Source organism: Rana temporaria, chromosome 2 (genome assembly GCF_905171775.1).
Source record: "Rana temporaria chromosome 2, aRanTem1.1, whole genome shotgun sequence".
NCBI lineage: Eukaryota > Metazoa > Chordata > Amphibia > Anura > Ranidae > Rana > Rana temporaria.
In genome coordinates, this window is record NC_053490.1 from 444,185,047 (window position 1) to 444,206,181 (window position 21,135).

At 41.4% G+C, this 21,135-nt stretch overlaps 1 protein-coding gene across 1 annotated transcript in view; it reads left to right on the top strand.

Annotated features, from left to right (window-relative positions):
• The window catches only part of PAFAH1B1 (platelet activating factor acetylhydrolase 1b regulatory subunit 1), a 118,542-nt gene that overhangs the window by 45,363 nt on the left and 52,044 nt on the right, over positions 1–21,135 (top strand). The gene's annotated exons all lie outside the window — the stretch shown is intronic.

The window sequence follows — 21,135 nt, forward strand, 5'->3', positions numbered from 1 at the left end:
AGTATAATTCTGCTGTTGCATATTATTCCTTTTTGGCGTACATTTTCTCCCATGTCTGACAGTGTCTTAACCACTTCAGCCCCAGAGGGATTTACCACCTTCCTGGCAGAGCATTTTTTAGCTGACAATTGAGTGGTCGTGCGACATTGTACCCAAACAAAATTGATGTTCTTTTTCCTCCCACAAATAGATTTATTTTGGTGGTATTTGATCATCTCTGCATTTTTTATTTTTTTGCGCTATAAACAAAAAAGCGTAAATTTTGAAAGAAAAGCAATATTTTTGACTTGCAATTGGTGTATATTGATTGGTTTGCGCAAAAAAGTTATAGCGTCTAAAATAGGAGATTTACTGGATTTTTATAAAAAAAAATATATATATTTTTTTTTTTTTACTAGTAATGGTGGCGATCTGCAATTTTTATCGGGACTGTGACATTATGGTGGACACTTTTTGACACTATTTTAGGAACATTGTCATTTATATGGCAATCGGAGCTACAAATAGCCACTGATTACTGTATAAATAAATAACAGACAGGGGAGGGGTTAAACACTAGGAGGGCGATCAAGGGTTTAAGTGTGTCCAGTAAGATCACTGCTCACGATGATGGGAGCAGGAGATCCCTGTCATGTTGCTAGGCAGAACAGGGAAATGCCTTGTTTATAGTGCGCGTCTGATAGGCGCCAAATTCAAAGTGACGCACAGGTACACCAATTTGCCTGCCTGTGCCATTCTGCCGCCGTGTGCGACAGTTGGCAAGTGGTTAACAGCGATGTCTTTGCTTAACCTATTTAAGACTTTGGATGATGCATAAATACACTCTAGGAAACAGCTAAGCACCCAGGATGTATGTAGCTTGTTCCAGTGTGTGTTGGTCTGCCAGGAAAGGATGTCGGTTTGTCAGCCTAAGGCTGGATTCACACCTATGCAGTTTTAGTGATTTCTGCAGATTTGTACTGCAGTCCATTTAACATGGTTTCCTATCGAACAAGTTTGATAGCGCTTTTTGCATTTTGCAGATTTGCACTAAAACTGCATAAATGTGAATCCAGCCCAAGTCCCAGTTTGGGCTTTGCTGCAAAATTGATCTTTCTTTATTGCAGTTGAGCTTTTTTTATGCAATATTGCAGCCTGTTTTAGTGGACAGATTTTAATCTGATTGCAACTTTAGCAAAACTCTTTTGGACACACAAGTGCTTATCAATTGTAATAGTAATGCAAACATGTACCATTTGGTTGTGTATTTTAATAATGGTGGGTCAATTTCTAATTTCATGTACAGTATTGTAGGTTTTGCACCTGAGCATTGTTTGACGCCCCTGTTCAAGGGAGCAGGATCCAAACTTTTGATCTGGCAAGTTAACACTGATTTGGCACTGAACTTCTGTAGTAGAATATATAGTTCCGTGATGAATACGTTGGTGTAAAAACTGAATAAAGTCAGTCTTTTTTGAGTTGGTGAAGTAACCTAATGTCTTGAATGATTTGCGTAAGGTTTCCCACCGTGAACTGAAATGTGCTCAATCCAGCTACTTCGACTTTTAACAAAAGAAAATAGGTGTTCTACTCTCTATTAAGGAATATACAATTTTCATGTCAGACTGCCCTGCCCATGGCTTTCAGGAGAGTCTGGGTGTAGTAGACTTTGTACTGTCTGTGAACAGGTTGAACAGGCTTATATTTCTGAAATGGTAACAAGTGCCGTTAGCTTAAATCCCTATAAAAATCTAATGTGTTGGTTACATGGTTTAAAGAATTTACTGAAGTATTTTGAGTTGGTCTTTTTGAATAGTGAATGCTGGATAATAAACTAACTTGTATCGGTTCGGCTTTTTTAAAAATTTTCTTTTTAATACTTTTTATCTAAAATGCAGGCTGGATTTAAATCAAGTCGAGTTTTAAATCATGATTTAAATCACTAGTAAAAAGGCCTGAACTGCTGTTAACTCACCGACAGTCCAATTTGCTTTTAATGGGACAGCTGGTGATGAGGCAGTTAACACAAGGTGAGGGACGTAGCGGCAGCAGGTTAGTGGATGCCCACGAACAGGCGCTGCCATGATGGATTTGAAATGACAGGTGCTCTTTAACTGTAAGGACTTATTCTTGCTGGTAGTTAGAATCTTTAATATTTTCAAACAAAATTAAGGTTTCCGATTTTAGAATAAGCTGTCAGGTTAGTAAAACAGTGATATCAGAACCGATTCAATTATACAGATTGTAGTGTACATAGATTTGCAATACGATGGGATAAAGGAATATTCCTGATCTTTGTTTCATCTCATGGTTACTGTGAAATTGTGTGAATGCATCAATGCAGTGCATGATTTGTTGAATGAGTTTACCAAACATGTAAAGTTTGCAGAATATTTACCCTCATGCTACATTACTAAGCTCCATTTAATGCTGAATAAACAAAATTATTAAAGCAGTTTTATGTCTGCCAAAAAAACAACCTGTAAGGCAATGGCATAATGAGTTAGTATGCACCTCCATACATCTTTTTGGCAGCATCCGCCGGAACTTCAGAGCGCATGCATCGCTGACGTCAGCGGTTGCAAGCAAGGTTTAGGAGATATTCATTTTATCTACAGGTAAGCCTTATTATAGGCTTATCTGTATGTAAAAATGGGGTGTACAACCGCTTTAATGTATCTTAACCACTTCCATACGGGCATATTCTGGCACTCCCTTCCTACATGTAAAAATCACCCCCCCCCTTTTTTTTTTTTGGGCTAGAAAATTACTCGAACCCCCAAACATTATATATTAAGCAGAGACTAGGGAATAAAATAGGGGTCATTGCAACTTTTTACGTCACTATATTTGCGCGACAATTTCTCAAACACGGTTTTGGTGGCAAGTTTAATGAATTAAAAACGTAAAACACAACTGTAAAGTTAGCCCAACTTTTTTGTATATTGTGGGAGATGTTATGCTAAGTAAATGTCTACCTAACATGTCGCGCTTTAAAATTGTGCACACTTGTGTAATGGTGCCAAACTTTGGTACTTGTCTCTCTGTTTGATTTAAGTTTATGCCTCAATCAAAATCTAGAAATAGGGGCAGGTACCATCATCCACAATAGTTTACTAATGGAAGGGAATACTTGGGGCTGCCCCAAACATGCCCCTGGTAAGATTGGAGAAAATTGGACTCTCGGTACCCAAGGATTAGGTGGAAATGTAATAAAGATAATTTATTGCACAGAAAACATGATTAAAAAGGGGAGGGAAAAATTATGAAAAAAATGATATACAATGGATAGTTAAAGCCGTGCATTGTTGATGATATTCAAATGGGTCGATGAGCCCCATATTAACACAAGGGGCACACTAATGTAGATGTTTCGTGGCATAAGCCGCGTCCTCAGGAGGAATCGATCATTATCTACAAGATGAGTTATAGATATGATCTCCTAGTCAAACAGCCATAACTAGTATATAATAAAAAAGTGATGGCAATTATATTACATTTAGCATGATTTGGGGATCCATAGGTTCATGCATTGCTTACCAGGAGAGACCAGCACAATTGAAGGTAGCACCCCTCAATAAGACCCCACATCTCTCATTCAGGCTGGAAAGACTGAGATAAAAAAAAAAAAATTAAACTGTCTCGGCCTTTCCAGCCGCGTCCCCAGCAGTGTTTACGTTTATAACATCACGCCTGGGCCTCTGAGGGTCATAGAGAGCGTGTTGCCTCCTTCCACCGCCTGTAAGAACGATCATGCTGCTCATTTGCTGCTTTGATTGTTACGGTGCACTGAATTGCAGGCTAAAAAAAAAAAATATCTGAATGATGCCTGTAACGGTTTAAAAGTTTCTTCAGGGACTCATCTACGCAGACGGGGGGTGATACAAGGCTGCAATTTTTGGTTGAAGTGATTTACGAGGGGCAGAATTTTGTGGAGCCGATCATATCCAGCGTCATCCCGAGGACGACAAAGTTCATTGTTGCTGAAGTGCATAAACCACAATATTTGCTTTTATCTAGTCCTGGCCATGGCAGCAGAGAACACTGGCATATGATGAATTGGGTCAGTGGACTAATATGACCAACTTTTTTAGTAATGCCCATGTTAAGGGATAGGCCCAGAAAAGTCTTAAATTTGGAAACCATCATAGGTTTCCATGCAAATTGTCTGGTGAGGGTCAAATTTGGGTTTGCGGCGAAAGTGGCATATAAATTGCTTTGGTCCACAATAGATCTGTACAGATCTTTTGTGAAAAAGTAAAAAAAAAAAAAAAAAAAGGGGGTGTTGAATCGGCTGTTTCCACCTGAATTACGGGCTGGCCAGTGAGTAGGGGAAGGACGGCGCTGCCGAATCTGTGGGCTGCCAATCGGGATTTGCAAGCGTATTGGGAATGGGCCTGTTTTTGAATTCTTGGGGGCTGCGGGACTGCCACCAGAAGGTAGAGCATCACTAGCACTGACACTCTGCTGCATATGAGAATCATGTGATTGTAGCACCTCGGCAACCTGGGAGCGGGGTCGGGTACGCTCGTCCTTGGCGTCAGTTTTTCGACTCTTCATTCCTCAATTGTCACTGGCAAGCAGATCACACTGGATGGAGCATCTGGTGAAGTCTATATATTTTGCTTGACTTTATCATTCAGTTGTGAGTGTTTTTCTACGTCTTTTAAATTTGTCGCAAAGGTAATGCGCTAGGCTGGTGCACCCTCTGTTCCTTTTGGGAGTGGCAACACAATGTGGTAGCTACACCAGTGAAGACACATGTTTTCAATCAGCCACACAGCAATTTCTCAAGCGCAGGAGCATTTGTTTTTCTTATACAGTGAAAGGGTTAACTTGGGGTGATCAGGGGGTTAAATATTATATTGGGGATATATAGCGGGTACCCTGACCCTATCTGGGACTGCTGCTAACTCTACTGTCACCAGTTACCCCAATACAGTGATGAGGAAAAAATCTGTACACTGTACCTAGTGCCACTTTAACAGAGAGTGAAACTGTTTAATGGGGCCTAACTGTGTGTACTGGTGTCAGTGTCGTGCTTGTACGCACAGTCTGATGCCATCTCCTCTCTCACTGGAACCAAAAAGGTCTCGAGAGAAGATTGCATAGATTCCTGTGCCTGTGTTTACATTGCACAGAACGTTCTGCCATTTGTCAAAACCAATCAGCAGGTCCAGGCCTTAAGTTATTGGTCTGGGCCTGTAGATTAATTGGTTCTGAAACAAATCCAATCCCTGCCAGGCCTACTCGTGGGCGTGAATAATGTACAGGTATGTGATTTCACGCACAGAGGTCACCCTTCTGCAGTATATGTACGTGAGGTGGTCCAGAGGAGGTTAATCAAAATGAGTTGTAAATCTATAGTAGAAATGTTTGCATGTAATGAAAATTTTAGAAGTCTGTGAAAGTTAACGTTCACAGTATAAGAACTTATTACCAGCCAATGAGGCGGGTGATTTTACTAAGGGAGTTAAGATTCTTCACTCAAAAAAGGCTCTCTTTAGTTCTTGATTTGGAATGCAAATATTTGTAAATATTCAAAGTGAACACCACTACAATAAAGTTTAACACCTTTTAGGAAATCTGCCTTAGGAGCCGGTTCATACACAGGCGGCACGACTTTGGGGGGCGACTCGGCAAGGCGATCTCAAGAACAACTTGAGAGGCAACTTGCAAAATGACTTCTGTATTTAAGTCAATGCGAGTCGCCCCCAAAGTCGTACAAGAACCTTTTTCTAAGTCGGAGCATCTTGAGTCGCTCCTATTAGAACGGTTCCATTAAATAGAGCGGACCGCGACTTGTCAGTCGCCTGACGGGTCGCCCCTGTGTGAACTGGCTCTAAGGCATTTCTCTTCTGCAATAAGAGTTCTTCCTTGCAAATTTGTTTAAAATTTATTTTGCCTGAATCCGGATTTGCTTGTACTTTAAATAGTTTGGACCAAGCTGATCCAAACAATTTCCTGTACTAAATGATACGGCTGTTGTCGGCACTGTATGTAGCATCGGATGCATACAGTGCTATGTTAAGACAGAGCTACAGGGACTTTCCATCCAACCTCAGCCAATCAGGAGCCTTGTATTGATGAAAATACAAGACTTCCTGTGAATGGCTGAAAAGCACTCAGCCTGACTTTTTTTTTTGTTCCAGCAACAGGCAGGAAGTCTTGTACCTCTTTTGGGAACACTGTGCTTTATACTGTATTTGGCTGAAACAGTTTATTCGATAACAGCCATATCAATTGGGGAAGTAGATTGGGCCAATTTGGCCCCAAACCAGGGTAGATAAAAATCGATTGATAAAAAAACATTTTTTTTTATTTTTTTTTTTAAATAAAATTATTTTGGAGTAAAAATCTAAAAATAGAAAAAAAACTATTGAAGATGCATTTAATTTTAGTTTATTCAGCATGAAATGGAGCTTGGTTATATGGTATGAGACTGTTTATTCTGCAATATTTACTTTTTTTGGTATACTCATTCAACAAATCCAAGCTCTGGAAGCGGAGATACCATGCACTGCATTTATGCATTCACACAATTTCACAGTAACCATGAGATAAAACAAAGTTCAGGAATATTCCTTTATCCCATTGTTTTGCAAATCCTAGGTAAACTATGATTAAAGAGAAATGTGTAACAGGCTCCAAATGTGAGGCGCAGTAATAATGAAAGTGAAACCTTCTAAGCAGCTTATAAACCTTGTGAACTTTCTGCACATAGCGTGTAGTGCTTTATTCCTCCCTTGAGCTGCAAAATGTCAGCAGGCCGTAAGACCCAGTTTCAGAATAATTTAATTACTTTTTTTGAGGTGTTAACATACACACCTGCAGCGGTTTGCATGAAGAGGGTACAATTTTTGATATGGAGCAGGAAACGCATAGATATCGCTGCAAATTCTGCCCAAGTGTGAATCGCACCTTTTAGTCTCCTACACCGCTGTCAATATGTAAATATCGACAATTAAACTTGGTCTTGTGGCTATAGTGCAGTTCTCACAGTGCAGGGTCCATTCTGTCCACCTCAGATGACTTTTCACAGAATACTAGATGTGTTGTGATTGGATGAGGTGGAGATAACCTTCCCCTCTTTCTTTATTTACAGAACACCTTTTATTCTGTGAAATAAACACTAGAAGCTTTATAAATGGCTGAGGTGGGAGTGCAAGTGACTCCCTGTACCAGAACTGTTTGTGTTTACAGTGGTGTATGAGAGTAATCAGGGCTTTTCTTCTCAAACAATAGGAACTGGAACTCGGCCACGACCCTCCAAAACCCCTCCACCCACACACACCCTCCAGTCAAATTTCACGAACAGTAGGAGGGTTACACACAGAGTGCAGGGCTGTCACTTGTAAACACAGAAACCAGACTTCTGTGTTTGCAAGTGATTGTGGTGAGCAGCCCTCCCCAAGGGTCTGAGCCAGAGGTGGTGTGATGTTACACAGATGTCGTCACTTGGGCTCCTCCCGAAGCGTTGCGTGACTTTTTCACCTTTGAAAAGGTCACGTGACATGTGACGCAACGCGTCTGGAGGAGCCTAAGTGACTACATACAACACACTAATTTGGATCTGATCGTTTTAATACATGCGCCAAACTTTCTGGTCTATGTGAGTGGTTCTAAATGTACCGAAAACCTCTATCCTAATCCGTTTTAATTGCGCAAATATATAGTCTCTTTACTTTACATGAGAAACACACATGGGAAAACTTAGAGGAGGAACCATAGAGAATTATAGGATTGCTGGAAAGGGAATTGGCGGTTAGGAGTGCTCACCTGGAAGATCTTCGGTTGTCATTTTGGTCAGCCTAAAAAACAAATATTTACCAAATCTACATATTGGTGTGCTGCAGTTTAATAAATTTTTGCTTTTGGGGTTAAATACTGCTTTAATTTCCAGAAGTGTGTACTTGGCTTTCATTTGTGTGTGAAAAGCTCGGTATCTTTCCTGTGACTTGGTTAACTAGTTGCCGACTGTGTCATGCAGATATACTGCGGCACAATGGCACTTTTGGGCGAAACCCCATACGGGTACATCCTACCCATTTATGGTCACTAGAGGGCCCGCGGTGCATGGCAGGGAGCCCGATGTGTGTGTGTGTGTGGTCGGAGAGCATGATCGCCATCAGCGAGCACAAGTACAAATACCTGTGCTGTCAGAGAGGAGCCATATTGTTTGTTCCTACGAAGTAGGAAAACAATATGGCTTCTCCTAGTCACTCACATTCCCACAAAGAACATGCAGAGGGAACCCCTTGATCGCCTCCTAGTGTTAACCCCCCTCCCTGCCAGTGACATTTACACAGTAAGCCGTGCATTTTTATAGCACTGATCGCTGCATAAATGTCAATGGTCCCAAAAAAGTGTCAAGGAAGTCTCCGATCTGTCCTTCCGCATTGTCGCAGTACCGCTAAAAATTCCAGATCACCTCCATTACTAGTAAAAAAAAAAAATGGCAAAAATATTTCCCATAGTTTGCAGACGCTATAACTTTTGCTCAAACTAATCAATATACGCTTATTGAGAGAGCGTGGAGGAGCGGAGAGCTGCTGATAGACAGTTGGCAGCTCTCTGCCCGGGGAGCTGTGAAAACGGAGTCATCCACAATGTTTGGTTCTCAGTGTAAAGGCCTCAGGGGACAGATGCAGCATCAGACCATGCTGCCTCCAGCTAGGTTATGAAACTGTAATAACCCCAGAGTATTTTAATTCTCTTAAGAGGCGATAGTGATTTGAAATATTCACACAAAGTATGGTGCTTCATTAAAGCGGAGGTTCACCCTTTAAAACATTTTTTGACATCACACAAAGTCGCGCCATCCTACCGACACAATGCTGGTGTTTTTTTTTTTTTTTTGTCAGCACATACCTCTTAATCCCGATTTTTCACCTTACGGCGATCCCGCGGGAGTGGGCGTTCCCAAGCACTGCCTGTGATTGACAGGCTTCCGAACGGCGCATACTGCGCGTCACAGGTTGCCGGAAAAACCCGAACGTCGGTGTGACTCTATACGGCGCCTGCGCACCGACGTTCGGGTTCTGTCGGCAACCTGTGACGCGCAGTATGCGCCGTTCGGAAGCCTGTCAATCACAGGCAGTGCTTGGGAACGCCCACTCCCACGGGATCGCCGTGAGGTGAAAATCGTGATTGAGAGGTATGTGCTGACAAAAAGAAAAAACACCGGCATTGTGTCGGTAGGATGGCGCGACTTTGTGTGATGTCAAAAAATGCTTTAAAGGGTGAACCTCCGCTTTTAAGGTTCTAGAAGCCTTTTGAAGCAAAAATCTCTAAATGGCTGGACTTATCTAAACGATAAAGCAGTATTGATCTGATCTTGCATTGAACTTTGTAAGCTGCTTTTCCATTTAGGCAGTGGAGAAAAGATAAATGTGTATTGTGTGAATGTCAGCTTTTCCCCTTGTACTACAATTCCAGCAGTTCTGCAAGTCGCATGCCAACATGCACAGCTGTCAGAATACAGACAACCTCTAACCGACCTTTCCTTGGCTTGCTTCAGCTATTATATCTAGATATAAACCTTTGCTGGGCTGATTTCAACTTTCAGATTCACCGGGCATGTTTATTTTATGTAATCCTGTCACAATCGAGCATATTTCTAATTTAAACATGTGAGAAAAATACATAATTGTTACCTTCAGTAAAAACTGCCTGTCAAAACGTTTTGGTAGTCAGCTAAAATGAAATGCCGTGCTTGATTTTATTTATTTTGTTGCCTCCCTGTAAGGCCACCTAGCATACAGAGTGGACTGTCTGCAGTTTTGACAAGGTTCTGAAATGCATAAGACGTGTTCTGGAACCTCCAATTCTGAATGCCCAGGGCCCTAAATGCTGGTGTCACTCGGTACGTCTCTGAGCCCCAGCCTGCCATAGACTTTCACCAGCTGCATACTTAAGCTCTGTGGGAGGGAAGAACTGCACCTCTACAGACCAGTGTGTAAGGGACCCGGTACTCTAGGTTGGCCTTGCCTCCCCCTTAAAGAGAAGCTTCATCCTGTAAACTAAAATGTGAAAGTCCAAAGCTACAAGAGACTCCGTGGGTAGGAAGGGTCTGAACTGTCAAAGTTCCAATTATATTAGGGGGGGGGGGGGAATAGGAGAAGCAGAACCTCCTCTTGTGTGTAACCTCTGATTTAGCCCTGGTTCACATTGGTACGATTTGAGATGCGATTTGACATGTCAAATCGCATCTCAAATCGGCGGCATTTGTCGGCAATGGCACCATCCTAATCCTAACCGATTTCAAAAAGTAGTTCCTGTACTAGTTTTTGCGATTTCGGGACGCGATTTACATTGACATCTGTGCAGAAACCTGCACAGATGTCTCTGAAATCGCGTCCGAAATCGGGACTGACAAGCGGGAGTGAAATCGTGCGAGTTCAGCTGAACTCGCACGGCTTCACTCCCGCAGCCCAGTGTGAACCTGGGCTTATGGTAAATTTCAACAAAATTTAAGCTTTTATTTTTTAAATCTGAGGCTTCTGCTGACATGTTTGTGAATTTAGAGTGTTGAAAGCATTTTGGTTGGAAGAAAAGAAAAGGGAACTACATACGGGCAATAAACGCGTGCAAGAGAAAAAAATTGCAGAGGTGATCAAATGCCACCAAAAAGCTCTATTTGTGGGAAAAAATGCCACCAATTTTATTTCGGTACTGCGTCGCACGACCGCGCAATTGTGGGTAAAATCTTTTGAGGCTGAAGTTGTCAAAGTTCTGAGCAATATGATCCACTAGCTGGCGACACTAGGAATCATCATCTCTAGAAGCTCCGGACACCATTTAGGTTTTGGGTAGGCCGTTGTATCCCTGTGTTGGGCAAGACTGCTGTCAGTCATCGCCATCTGGTAATAAGACCATCATACCACCTTGGGTGTGCGGAGCCACCATACATATATTGTGTGTGAAGATCATTCACTGCTCTATTCCTTATTTTCATTGATGGACTCTAAATAGACACTTATAAACTTTCTTATGTGATGGAACTTTTGCCTTTATTTTATTTTTTCAGTTTTCTTTTTCACTTTTACCAACATTCATTGTTTGCTATTTATAATTAGCACCGTATCCACTTTTTATATATTTCCATTTGGAGTTTTTGTGTACTGGACTTTTTGATACTAGCTATTTTTTTTTTTTTTTTACCAATATTTGTTTTTCTGTGGTACAATATTGCATATTGGCCCTCTGTGTCTTTAACTGCCATTGAGTTGATTTTGGTGTTGGAGCCTCCAAAGCCATCCTGATCTTTCTGGAGTCTGTGACCTGGTATAAACTGAAATATGAGGTGGTGGTCACTTGATAAGCACCTGCTTTTTTTGTGTTTATGCATGTATGCGTCCAAGCCCGCCATTTTAGGTTGCCCAGGAGGTACAGGGGCAGCACCCAGCCCTGCACCCTTTCAGTCTATGGCTGGACAGGGCTGAATGCTGTACTGACTGGAACTTGCATTTAGGGCCCTATGCTTTTAGGTATGTATACCCGAAAATTCAGGTATTCTGTGTTCTGGGCTAGGGCTGCAACTAACGATTATTTTCGTAATCGATTAGTTGTCCGATTAATTCGATTAATGGCCTTTAAAAAAAAAAAATTACTTTTTTTCGTATTTGCATTAAAAAGTCCTTGCCCTTTCCAAATACGCAGCAGCTGGAAAAAAAAATCATGGATGTGAAATGTGTCCCATAGGAGAACATGTAAATGAACTGTAGTGTTTCTGCAAAAAGCACCAAAAAACAGAGGTGTGACCCCCGGGCCTGAGATGTTTAGTAACATAATGGGGTTAAAAAAAAAAAACAGTACAAAAAGAGCAAATAATCGCTACTGTAAGGGATTCATTTTTTTTTTTTTTTTACTGTGGGACAGTGAAAGTAATATTTACAGTAGCGATTTGCTTTTTTGTTCTATAAAGGGCTAATTTTAGTTGTTTTAACCCCATTATGTTACTGGATGATTAATCGATTAGTGATCGATTAATTTCATAATCGATTAGTTGTCGATTAATCGATTTGTTGTTTCGGCCCTATTCTGGGCACAGGTCCCTAAATGTATAGTGCCCTAAATGCGAGTACTACTAAATTCACCCTGCCATATACAGTGCATATGGGAAAATTCATAGTGCTTCACTTTTTGCATATTTTGTTATGTTGCAGCCTTATTCCAAAATTAAATTCATTATTTTCCCTCAAAATTCTAATAATGCCCCATAATGACGTGGAAGTTTGTTTCAAATCTTTGCAAAATTATTAAAATAAAAAATCACATGTACATAAGTATTCACAGCCTTTGCTCAGTTCCTTCTGCTGAAAAACACCCCCACAGCATGATGCTGTCAGTGCCACCACCATGCTTCACTGTAGGGATGGTATTGGCTAGGTAATGAGCGGTGCCTAGTTTCCCTCAGACATGGAAGAGGTGAGGGGTTCTGCGCAACCTAGCACGCAGACATGGTGAAAGTGCTGAGTATAAATAAATAAATAAATAAATATAAATACTGATAAGTGGTAACACAAACACGAGCAAATAGGAGCTCAATCCAATCCAGTGAGAGAGTGAAAATATCCAAACAATAAATATAAAATGTATATAAAATATAGAATATATAATATATAATATTAATATGCAATAAATATACAGTCTATTTATATATATGCATATATAAAGTGAAGTCTATAGCCGTGAAAAAGTGTCCATTCATAGGGTGAGAAATGGATAAATAAATAAATCAATCAATCTATCCATTTCTCACCCTATGAATGGACACTTTTTCACGGCTATAGACTTCACTTTATATATGCATATATATAAATAGACTGTATATTTATTGCATATTAATATTATATATTATATATTCTATATTTTATATACATTTTATATTTATTGTTTGGATATTTTCACTCTCTCACTGGATTGGATTGAGCTCCTATTTGCTCGTGTTTGTTACCACTTATCAGTATTTATATTTATTTATTTATACTCGGCACTTTCACCATGTCTGCGTGCTAGGTTGCGCAGAGCCCCTCACCTCTTCCATTATTATATTTGTGTATTGTAAACACTTTAGGTTTTGCAGCAACTTTTTGATACATTTTGTTTAGGGTTTATTCATTGAGTGTCTATAGTAGCGCATAAGCACTGTCACTTTATTCCCTCAGACATGATGGTTGCCATTCAGGATAAAGCGTTCAATGTTTGTTTCATCAGATCAGAAAATATTGCTTCTCATGGTCAGAGTCCTTCAGGTGCCTTTTGGCAAACTCCAGATGGACTGTCATGTGCTTTTTACTGAGGCGTGGCTTTCAGTCTGGCTGCTTTACCCTACAGGCCTGACTGGAGGAGTGCTGCAGAGATGGTTGTTCTTCTGGAAGGTTCTCCTTTCTCCACAGAGAAACTGGAGCTTGTGTCAGAGTGACCATCAGCTTCTTGGTCACCTCCCTGGCTAAGTAAGGCCATTCTCCCCGATCGCTCAGTTTGGCCGGGTAACCGGCTCTAGGAAGAATCCTGGTAGTCCCAAACTTCTTTGATTTACAAATGATGGATTCCACTGTCCTCATTGGGACCTTCAATGCTGCACAACTGTTTCTGTACCTCGATACAGTCCTGTCTCGGAGGTCTACAGACAATTCCTTGGACTAAATGGCTTGGTTTGTGCTCTGATATGCATTAATTGTATGACCTTAGTGAGGTGTGTGCCTTTCCAAATCATGTCCAATCAACTGAGTTTACCACAGGTGGACTCCAATTAATGTTGTAGAATCCTCCCAAGGATGATCAGTGGAAACAAAATGCGCCTGAGCTCAATTTTGAGTGTCCTAGCAAAGGCTGTGAATACTTGTGTACATGAGATTTTTTTTTTTGTTATTAACTGCTTTCATGTTGTCATTATGGGGTATAATTTTGAGGAAAATTAGTTGAATCATTCTTGGAATAAGGCTGTAACATAACAAAATGTGGAAAAAGTGAAGCGCTGTGATTACTTTCTGGATGCACTGTAATTTTGACAGGCTGCAGACGGCAGGGCTGAGCACCGCACCTGTGCCCTCCAAACACCAAAACACAGTGATTGTCTGTCTGAAAACAGGCTAAATGCTGAGTGTATAAATAGCCTAATTATCAAAACAAAAATTGTCAGTGTTGTAATATACTGATTTATACTCTCATAAACATGCTTATAGGTGCAAACACTTAGCCCCATGTACACGGGACACTGCTAAACGTACGTTTTAGCAGTTGGGCGCTTTTTTCAACTGCTTGTAAACTCATTCAATGTTATCCTATGTGACCATGTACACAGTCTCGTTTATTGACGTTTTTAGGCAGTTGCGTTTTTAACAGCATTTCTTTGAAAGCCCAAAAAAAATGGGTTCAGACGCTTAACACAGTAAACCGCGTTTAGCAGCGTTTCGTTAATAGCGGTTTTTATTTTTTAGGCTGCTTTCACACTGAGGCGTGCAGCCGCGGTGACGGTATAGCCGCGCTATTTGTAGCGCGGCTATACCGTCGTATTTACGGCGATATTCGGGTGCTAGCGGTGAGGTTTTAACCCCCGCTAGCGGCCGAAAAAGGGTTAATACCGCGGTATTACCGCGCTTTCCCATTGATTTCAATGGGAAGGCGCGGTATAGGAGCGGTGAACACACCGCTCCTATACCGCGGTAAAGATGCAGCTAGCAGGACTTTTGGTGCGCTCCTGCTAGCGCACTGCTTCAATGTGAAAGCCTTCGAGCTTTCACATTGAATACTACAGGGCATGATTTTTCATGGGGTATAGCAGCGCTATTTTTAGCGCTGTACCGCATGAAAAACGCCCCAGTGTGCAAGGGGCCTTCTAAACTTAAACATGGCAAAACTGACGTTTTTAAACGTGGGTTACTATCTGTCAAGTTTAATCATTTAGGAGCAGTTGTAAAAACGTCCCGTGTACATGGAGCTTTAGTTGTATGCTTATAAATGCATAAACAAACCTATGCGCATAAATTGCTGCACACAAAGGTAAACAATTCTATTTTTGTTATATGGTGCTATACTCATCGCTGTATTACTGATCTTTACTCAGCTGTGTGCATTGTTCCATAGACAATAACGCATCCAATTTCAAATCCGTAAAAAAAGTGGATTTCTTTTTTTTACTCCTGTTGAGGTCTTATTGAGAACCATGCATTAGTGTAATGACGATATGCCCTTAGCTCAGGAATATAGAGAATTTGTAACATTGCACCAGGGGTTGGTTGGCCTGTGAATGAAGGCACCCTCAAGGCTCATGCAGACTGTATCTAAAAAAAAGCTGCTTCTACGCGCATTTGAGCTTTATTATTCTCTGCCTGTTGGCGAATAATTCCATGCACACTATAGGCATTTCAGGAGTTTAGAGGTAAATTCGCTCAAATGTCTGAAAGCACAAACAGTGTTTAGGAGCATTTAGCATTTTTAAGTGTACATATATTATAGGGAAAAGTAAGCGGAGGGGAATGTTTTTTGGAAAAATTCTTATAAAAGAAAAATGCCAATGTATTCTCAAGCTCTTGTGCAATATGAGCTGCTATAAGCATTTTTTTAATGCATCTTTTTCTGCTGCCTAATGTGTGTGGACCATTTGAATGTTTTCAGATTTTCACATTTCTTAGCGTGCTTTCATTGAGATCTGGTGCAGTGATGAAATAAAAAAAAAAATACTAAACCAATTTGCTGGCCGCCTAACTGTAAATGTACATCATTACTTTGATATTTAAATACCGGGGTATCTTTATTTACAACAGGCGGCCAGCTTTTATATAAAAGTGGTTTCAGCGGCTGATTTGTCACGGGATTGCTTTTATAGGCAGTAGTCTTTTTGACCCCAGATCTCAAAATAAAAAGCACCCGTCTGTGCCTATTTCCATTATAAGGGATGTTTGCATTCCTTTTAATGGGAATAAAAGTCATCAAGCTCGCACACAGAAGCAAATGCATACTTAAGTCCCACCCGCATAGGTAAACGGTGTTCAAACTACACATGTGAGTTATTGCAGCGTATTGTTAGAGCGAGAACAATAATTCTACTGTGTAAGTCTAAATGGGTTTGATGGATGGAGAGTAATGCTCAACTTGTCTCTTCAGAATTCCCTATAGGTGTTCAATTTGGGTTCAGATCAGGAGACCTACTTGGCCACTGAATTGCTTTTACCCTTTTTTTTTTTTTTTTTAGAAATGCAACAGTGGCCTTAGATGTGTATTTTGGTTTATTGTCATGTTATGAAAAATGCTCCACGTCCAAGGACAAAGATGTGACATATTAGAAAAAGTGAACTGATCCTTTAATCGTGCAGCTCTGATGTGCACCTAACTTTAATCGTTAAAGCAGGGTTCGACAAAATCTGGGCGCCCGGTCGCAATTGCGACTAGAATTGTCGACCTGGCGCCTGCAGAAGGCCGCTTAGCCGCGGCCTCAATTACCGGCCGGTGCGGGGCAATCGCGCGGCGGGGGCGCATGGTGACACAGGATACCCCAGTGCGCCCCCACCGCGCGATCGCTTCGGGCTGCGGCTTTGTGGCCTTCTGCAAGCCTATGCTTCCTTCTGTGATCTGGCGTCATCTTGTGGTGGCCATTGGTATGACAAGTAAACCAGCAATTCTAATGGAGCTTCCCCAGTGTTTTCACTGCCATCTCCTTCCCTCTAATTGGATCCCCCAAACATTTATATTTTTTATTCTAACAACCTAGAGAATAAAATGGCGGTCGTTGCAATACTTTCTGTCACACAGTATTTGCGCAGCGGTCTTAAAAGCACAATTTTTGGGGAAAAAATACTTATTTTTTAATAATAAAAAAAAAAACACACCAGTAAAGTTAGCCCAATTTTTTTTTATATTATGAAAGATAATGTTACTCCGAGTAAATTGATACCCAACATGAAAAAATTCTACAGGTTTCATGTTTTGTTAGAGGTGATCTAGGGCTAGAATTATTGCTTTCGCTCTACCAATCGCGGCTATACCTCACGTGTGGTTTGAACACCGTTTACATATGCGGGCGCTACTCGCGTATGAGTTTGCTTCTGCGCGGGACGGGGTGCGTTTTCTGGCTCCTAACTTTTTATCTGGCTTCTAGATTCCAAGCAAATTTGCCAAACCCTGCGTCAAAGAATCGGATCACAATTCTTTCAATTTTTTTTTTTTTTTCAGAAATAAAAAAAAATTGCAATAAATCACAATACATATTAATATGGACATAACCTAGCAAATGTCAGCAGGAACTTAAAAAGACTTTCAGAGAGGGGGATAGAAAATCTCCCCCCTTCCGATTTGAGAAGGAGAGAAAAAAAATAAAATAAAAAAATTTAAAAGTCATACATTGTAGTAAAATATGTGAGTATTTAAAAGTTAAACAATTAAAAAATATATATATTGATGTAAGAGAGAAAGCTAACTCAATAGAAATAAGGATACTTATAACCTCCTGGTGCCCCTATCGGGTTCAACCTGCACCAGGAGCGGAATCTTTTCGACATACTGAATTACACTCTGAACCAAACCCTATGTTGCTAGATTAAAATTAATATCTAAAATCAAAGGTCATTATTTCTAGCCCTAAAAAATATCATCTATATAATGAGGATAAATCCCCTTCATAACATCACAAAGCTCCCCTAAAGAAGGGGAGACAAATAAAAAGAAGGCAGGAAAAAGGCGGATAGAAAAAAAGGGACAGAGAGAGTGAGGAAAGAGGATAAGACACGCTATATACCGAATTTACAGTGTTTGTGGGAATCGAAGAGGCATCCTGAGTAAGAGAAATACCTATATCTGGCCCAAGGTTCCCAGATCGTTCCAAATTTCAAAACCGTATCATTCAAAATGCTGGCTAACTTTTCTTCAGTCATTATCCAAGAGTTTTTTTTTTTTTGCTTCCGAGAAAGAGGGCTTGGGTTTCTTCCAATTTTTGGCAATTGTAAGAATAAAGTGAATTTATTTTTGAGAATGTTTTGTAATTTGAGATATATGCGCATTCAGGAGAGCTATTGGTAGAGATGTCGGGACCTGGCAACCTGTTACATTGAAAATCATAGAAAAAATGTTGTTCCAAAATGTTCTAATTCTAGGACACTCCCACCAGCTATGAGTCATAGTTCCCAGGAGTTGATATCCCCTAAAACAATTCGGATCTACTGTAGGGAACAGATCACAATTCTTTCCCACTTCTGTTTGTATAATGTGAAAGGTGTTAAGCCACGGGAAACGTGGTCTTTATTCTAAGCAAATAAATGTGGATTCTCATTTTGGTCAGAATCGTGCAGCTCTAGTGCACATGGAAGGAACAAAAAACAAGGTGTTTCCAAGTGCACTTCCAATCAAACCTGCAAAAAACAAGGAACCAATTGTTTTTCGTTCTAAGGAATTTATACTTTTATTGTGCAGAAGGTAATAAGTGTACAGGAAAAAAAAAAATTTCTTGTTGCATCAATTAATTTATGCTCCCTGAAACTCCCTAACCCCTCCCAAATAAACGGGCGGGACCCCAATTGCTTCCTAAAGTCGCCCCCCCCCCCCCCCAAGCCTCCATTATGATCTCACGTTCACAGGTTTTTTCCATGTCTCATATGTGAATCACCTACTGTATGGATTGTTTCCGCTATATATCTCGCCCATTCCACCCTTGCTACCCACTCCTTCATATTCGGGCCTTCTTGGGTTCTCCATAGACTCGGGACCAAGCTTTTAGCTGCGTTTAGGAGATATGGGACTAAGATTTTCCTATATTGGGAGACAGTTTTCCTCCCATCATGAAATATTCCCAGTGGTCTTTCTGAATCTGTTCTGCCATTTTTTGTTTAATTTAATAAATCACTCCTATGTTTTCCTCCCAATAAGGTTGTATCTTTATACATTCCCACTACAGATACGCAAAGGTCCCCGGTGTATCGCAGCCTCTCCAAGTTGGTCCCTCTGTCCCGAGCCCTCTGAGGGGTCACGTACCATCTTGCCAATAATTTAGAACACATTTCCACTGACCAAGAATCACTTGAGGAGAAACTGGCTATAGAAAACGAAACCGTAAAGTTACCCTAATGTTTTTGCATTATGTGAAAGATGAAGTTGCGTCGAGCAAATGGATACCTAACATGTCACGCTTCAAAATTGCACACGCTCGTGGAATGGTGCCAAACTTCGCTACTTAAAAAAAACCCCATAGTTGGTGCTTTAATTTTTTTTTTTTTTTTTTTTTTTACTAGTTACATGTTTTGAATTACAAAGGAGGTCTAGGGCCAAAATTATTGCTCTCGCTCTAACGTTCGTGGCGATACCTCATGTGTGGTTTGAACACTGTTTTAATATGTTAGCGGGACTTGCATGTGTTCACTTCTACATGGGAGCACACGGGGAAAGGGGCACTTTAAACATTTTTTTTTTTTTTTTTAGTTTGACACTTCTATTTTGATTCCTATTACAAGGAAAGTAAACCTCCCTTGTAATAGGAATATGGCATGACAGGTCCTCTTTACAGTGAGAGATGGGGGTAAATGAGACCACATCTCACCTCTAGGCTGGGAAGCCTAAGGGCCCTTTCACATGGGGCCGATCAGTGTGCGGGCTCCGCTTTGCTCAGTGGGGATCGCTCTCTGTCTCTGCACACTGTGCAGGGAGCGACCTGTGAGAGCACTGCTCTACCCTATGGGGTATTGGATGACGATGGACCATAGAGTCCGTTGTCGCCCAATCCGCCAGACGGAATGAAAAGCAGGGTTTTCCTCCGTTGCACTTTGGCGGGTCGGATGTCAGCGGACATGTCAGATGACATCTATGGCTCCATAGAGGAGCACGGAGCGCCCGTTCAGGTCAGCCTAAAAAACTGAACAGGTTTAGCCTGTGTGAAAGGGGTCTAAAATAAAAACGATCGTGGCTTTCCAGCTGAGGCGTTGCCATTTGTTTGAATACAGAGGCAAGGGTGTGACCTTTATAACATCACGCCCAGCCTCCAATCATAAAGACTCTGGCGACCATCTGGTCCCCCGGAAATCTGACAAACATCCAGGGCCGGAGGATCCTGTCTCCGACTCACCGATCGTAGCGCTGGGTAGAAGCACCAGTGGGGATGTCCCCTCTCGCCTCCCGTAAGAACGATCAAGCAGCGGAGCAGCTGCTATGATCGTTTTTATGGTTTAGGGAATTGCCGGCTGGCGACTGCAGGCATCATTCAGCTATCCCTGCACAAAGTCAAAAATTTCATATGGCGGCCGGCGGGCAGGAAGTGGTTAATCTTAAGCATTGGCATATAGTTGCCACCAAACATAGTCCGCAGGGACGCAGTCAGCTTTATTCCCAAATATCCCAATTCCTCCCTATACCCTACAAAGCAGAATTTAGAGTAAATGGCGTGCTGTTCCTCCCTTGGGGTAGTTATATTAAAGATGCTCAAGTATTAGCCGACCCGAGTATAAGCCGAGGTGCCCAATTTTGCCACCAAAAAAATGGGAAAACGTATTGACTCGAGTATAAGCAGAGAGTGAGAATGCATTAACCACTGTAAGAGAAAAAGCGGGTCAACAGCCAATTTGCACGCCTCACTATGCCCATTGCAACCTCACTGTGCCCGAAATTGAGAGGCACCGGGAGTCCATTCCATGTTTAAAACTCGCGGTCTCCTGGTCCCTTCCGTGATAGGCAACTGACAGTTCCGCCTATCACAGGCGTTCTCTCATCCTCGGACACTGTGTTTAGTGTTCCGCCAATCACGGATGTCTGAGGATAAAAAGGCGTCCGTGATTGGCGGAACACTGAACATAGTGTCTGCTGGGATGGGCGAGGATTAGAGAGCGTTCGTGATAGGCGTTTCTCAGCAGACGAGTTGCGCCCATCACGGAAGGGACAAGAGGAGAGCACGAGTTTTAAACGATGGACGCCCACAACCTCTCTATTTCCAGGTACACTGACTCGAGTATAAGCCCCCCCCCCCCCCCCCCCCCAAAAAAAGGGCTTAAAATCTCGACTTAGACTCAAGTATATACGGTAGTCAACTTTCCATACTTTCTCAACTCCTCCAATACTGTTGGGATTGTTGTCCTAGGGTTGGGATCAAGAACATAGACTTCAAGCAGTTATCCCTCCCTTACACAAACCCTGCCTGATCATTATGGATCCAGCTTGGTAGCAACAGTTTTTTAATCT